Raw genomic sequence first — 5,606 nt, forward strand, 5'->3', positions numbered from 1 at the left:
TAATTGTAGTTATTAATTTTATCCAATTTTTGAAGAATAAAAAATTAATCTAATATTGCACTTTTAGATTTTTGAGTTGATAGATCTTTTATATTATTAAATATCTTTTTAGTAATTTATCTTTTTATTGATCAGTGTACTTTTCAAATATTATACAAAAACAATATCTAGAAAGCTAGAATTTAATTGTAATTCGAATTTCAAAAGTAGGTATAACTTGTATTCTCATTGAATAACATGAGAAATTAGAAAATAAAATCCACTCAAATTCATTTTCTTCTCTAGTGTTATACCGTTAGCTTTGATTAGGTTTTCATGCTTAGTCCTAATGAAACATACATAAAATAATGTTCTAAAATATTATCTATAATTACAAATTTGCTTAAACCTTTTTTGCACTAATTGTAATTAAAGTGTCACGACCCAAAATCTATTAAAGGTCGTGATGGCGCCGGACACCGCTGTCAAGCAAGCCAATAATAAATACTCAATTTGGTTCTTGTTTTAATATTTTGAAACCATATTTTTCCTTCCATTAAACAGTAGAAGATGGAATTTACAAAGTAAATGATAATATTTTTAACAAATTTCAATACAAAACAACTCATAGTCACCCCAAAACTCGGTGTCACAAGTGCATGAGTATCAACTAGGAATGTAAAATAAAATATAGCATCTGACCAGAATACAAATTTGGATAGGAGAAATATAAATACTCTGAAGGAGACTCTGCCGGCTGCAGGTCGTAATGTAGAATGCAACCCACGTAAGTCCTCGTATGCATACACGCCTCTGCTCTCACAAGGCCACTAGTCACATATGTACCTGCACAAAAATGTACAGCAAGTGTAGTATGAGTACGCAATCAACGTGTACCCAGTAAGTATCTAGCCTAACCTCGGAGGAGTAGTGACGAGGGGTCGACATAAACACTTACTAGTGGTCTAATAATATCAAGTACAGTAAAAAAAATAAGTAAATATGAGGCAGAGAAAATAAATGAGGTAAACAAGTAATAAATCACGTGGTACAAATTCCCGCTCTTTACGAGGAACTCAAGCTCTCTATTAGAAATTTCCTCCTTAACCGGAGCGAGTGTGTATATATATATATATATATATATATATATATATATATATATATATATATATATATATATATATATGTATATCGGGAAAACTCACAGATACACTGGCTTTTTGCCAAATATTACGCACGAATCCATGAGGATATGATATAGGAAATTCCGAACTGTATGGACTGGTCTAATATAAAAGTTTAAACTGTGCACTGCCGAGGGTCGAACGGCCCGAACCATAGATATATCTATTAAACTGCTGAGGCGAACGGCCCGCTCCCATGAGAGTGTGGTACATAAATCATGCCGAGGCGAACGGCTCGATCCCATAAGAGTGAAATACAAATTCCTGTCGAGGCGAACGGCCCGATCCCATAAGAGTGAAATACAAATTCCTGCCGAGGCGAACGGCCCGATCCCATAAGAGTAAGAAGCTTTGACGGGTCATTGACCCCACTCACGAATAAATTTGTGAGTTGTAATTTCTTTAACAAAAACCTTTCAATGAAGTATATATATCGCGGAAACATGCCGTAAGAGGAGTAAAATTATCCGGTGACTAATCGTGAACTCGTGAAGTCTCTACAATAACAAGTCTAGTCTCCAGTAGTAATGTAAAGCAGAGGAATTTAATAAGCGAGAGACTGCTCAAATAATACAGCTATAGCATGATGTGAACCTAAACCTATCCGGACAATAACATGAATGTAGCTACGCACGGGCTCTCTTCACCTCGCGCGTACGTAGCCTCCCACAAAAAGTAGCACACATCAATATACAATACCTAGGGGTAATTTTCCCCTCACGGAGTTATACAGCAGACTTACCTCACTCCGACGTTCCAAAATCGGCTTCAACACCGCCCTAACACCACGAACCAGCCACCGCCGATCCAAAACTAGTCAAATAAGATGCAACCCAATCAAAATATACTCTAACACTCATAATTAATCAATTTATAATAATTTTCAACTCCACTCGAAAAGTCAAAAAAATCACCCTCGGGCTCACGTGCCCGGATTCCGAAAATTTTCAAAGATAAACTTTACCCATAACACCACGAACTCAAATATATAATTTATTCCAAATTCCAAGTCCAATTTCGTGGTAAAAATCTAAAAATACCAATGTCTAGGTTTTTCTTCAAAATCCCAAATTTCTACTAATTTCCATATATTTTCAAGCCTAAATTCGTATATTTAACTCACAAGTGGTAGAAATCACTTACCTCATTATGGACAGTGAAAATGGTGCTCCAAAATCGTTCCAAGGTCGGCTCTCATGGAGGAAATGAAATGAAAATGGCCAAAACCCTATTTTATAAAAACCTCACTGCCTAGCGATCTTCGCACCTGCGGTGCGTTGGCCGCATTTGCGGTACCGCACCTGCAGTGCTTGGTCCGCTTCAGCGGAGGCCTTCAAGTCCAGGGAGGGCTGCTTCTACGGACGGGAGCCCGCTTCTGCACCCAGTCCCGCACCTGCGCCTTTCCTCCTCGCACCTGCGCATTCGCGGGTGCGTACGAAATTCCGCACCTACGGTCCCTGGCCAAACGCTTTAGAGCCACTTCTGCGACTGAACACTCGCACCTGCGGGCTCGCACCTGCGGCCCAAGGCTCGTAGGTGTGGTTACACCAGAACTGATGCAACTAGCAGCCCTTTTAAGTTTCCAACTCAATCCGCGCATCGTCCGAACGGCATCGGGGCCCCCCGAGGCCCCGTCCAAACATACCATCAAGTTTGAAATCATAAAACGGACTTGTTCGAGCCTTTAAATCAAATCAAACAACATCAAAATCATGAATCGCACCCCAATTCAAGCTTAACGAACTTTAGAACTTTAAACTTCTATATTCGATGCCGAAACCTATCAAATCACGTCCGATTGACCTCAAATTTTGCATATAAGTCACATTCGACATTACGGGCCTACTCCAACTTCCGAAATCGGAATCCGACCCCGATATCAAAAAGTCCACTCCCGGTCAAACTTCTTAAAATTATCCAAATTTCCAACTTTCGCCCAAATGACCCCAAAATGATCTACGGCCCTCCAAATCCACTTACGGACGCGCTCCTAAGATCGGAATCATCATACAGAGCTATTCCCAGACTGGGAAACCCAAAAGGACGTCGATATCATTGAAATTCACTTCAACTCAAATTTATGAAATTCTTCCAAAATGCCAACTTCAATAATAGGCGCCGAAACGCTCCCGGGTCATCCAAAACTCGATTCGGACATATGCCTAAGTCCAAAATCATCATACGAACCTGTTGGAACCTTCAAGTCCCGATTCCGAGGTCGTCTACTTAAAAATCACACTTTAGTGAATTCCTCCAACTTAAAGCTTCAGAAATTAGAATTTTCTTTCCAAATCAACTCTCAACTTTCCGAAATTAAATTTCGACCACGCGTACAAGTCATAATACCTGAAGTGAAGCTACTCAGAGTCTCGAACCGCTGAATGACGCGCTAGAGCTCAAAATGACCGGTCGGGTCGTTACATTCTCTCCCATTTAAACATACGTTTGTCCTCGAACGTGCTAAGAACTGCTCTGGAGTTTGTCCAAAATCACTGTTTAATACCTCGTGCACCTCCCGTGCTACACCTCATGACACGTATAAGTCCTGTTCCAACACTTGCAATGCTGCCACGATGGAAAAGATATGCAGAAATCCATAACCAACTGCTGAGTCAACAAATCATTGGGTGTCTTCTCTTGACAAGAACCATTACCTCATTATGAACCAAATAACAATATTTTCTCTCTAAATGCTTCATATAAATCTGATCGCACTGATCCCAGGTCCAAAAATCTCGTCGCACCCAGTACAAGTCGTTCCGGCAATAAGCCACCACAAACACAACCAAAGGTCTCATATGATGCCACCATGTGCAGATAATACACAAACTTGAATATGGTACATAAGAAAAACGAACTCTGGAAAGAACTACTCAACCCACGTAACTAATTAAACAATCGAAAAGGTGTCATGAATCTTTCTCAGAAAATGATAAAACACACAGGAATAGATATAGGGAACTGTGCTCAACATCACACGGTTACGGCGTGCAACCCGATCCACACATGATACCGTTGTGGCGTGCAACCCGATCCAACCATGATACCCGTGGCGGTATGCCACCCGATCCAAATAACATATCTGTGGTGGCGTGCCACCCAATCCAACCATATACCTGTGGCGGCGTGCCACCCGATCCACATATAATAATCAAAAGAAAACACGCATCGAGCCGTAACGCTTATAGTCAAGAAATGCCCGAATATCAACCATAAGCACGCCAAGTGCATAATACAAATCCTGGGAAGACGGGTAGCGCCATACGCTATAAAACTCAAGCACCACTAAGGTGCAATAAATGACCTGCATCTCGGGAGCCATCCTGCTCATATACACCACAAACTATCCGGGATCTCAATACGAGCGCAAATAATCAAACTGCCTCATAACCCAATGGTACAATAGAGACTACACGGAAGGGCCGAAAACAGAAATAACATCCAAGACTCGAAGACCCCTCCAAAAATAGCGCTATGCCGAAATGAACACACCCGGCCTGATATAGAGCCCACATTCACATTTAGATCCATCCACAAAACTCAAGTCAATTCTGATCATACCGCACTGCGCTAATAACATTTCAAGGATCCACAACAAATCTTTTTCCCATGATACACAAGAACAACTATCAAATCCGAAACAAATTTCCACAATTCACAACCCAATGAATAGAGCGCCTTCCACGCCTAAACTCTCACATCAGCGATAGTACTAAAATCTCCGTACTTGGTCTCAAATCCTCAATCAATCAAGTGACTACAGGTCATACTTATACCATCTTCCCATGGGACACACTCCCATGACCTTCTGCACCAGGTAACAAGTCTTCACACCCATTCCACCGACCATACAAATATTGTAAAGCAAATCAGAAATCCGCAAATTAGGACGCAAAGCCCCTTACACAGGACACAATTCTCAGGCGTCGCTAAAGAAAATATCAGCTTACTTTAAACATCTGAATTCTTTCCTACTCATTCGAGCTCGTGACATCCTTGCCAACCCCGAACCGCAACTTTGATCCTCGACTTCCAATTCCCATGCTGCTCACTGCACCTAACTTACCACTACGCAAGAGTACAAGAATTTCATCATAACTCCTGAACCACTAATAGGGTACACACTTCAACATATAAAAACCTTTCAATTAACTCATTTCAGGAGAACCATTGTAACACGCGACTGAATTCCCATCACCATAGAAAATACAATCCTCAAGTAGTGGTCTAAACCTCCATAACTCTCCCCGGACCCATCTACACATAACAGGTCTTAATACTCGAATGCTTCCAAATAAAATCAATTACAGCAGTCTCCAAGTCTCGCACATACTGCCACACATCACATGTATGTCTTAACACGCTGAAGAAACTGACCATTGCCGCCATCATACCAATTCAACCATTGCTAACTGATCCGACTTCTTCTAATTTACTCTGGAC

Source organism: Nicotiana tomentosiformis, chromosome 4 (genome assembly GCF_000390325.3).
Source record: "Nicotiana tomentosiformis chromosome 4, ASM39032v3, whole genome shotgun sequence".
NCBI lineage: Eukaryota > Viridiplantae > Streptophyta > Magnoliopsida > Solanales > Solanaceae > Nicotiana > Nicotiana tomentosiformis.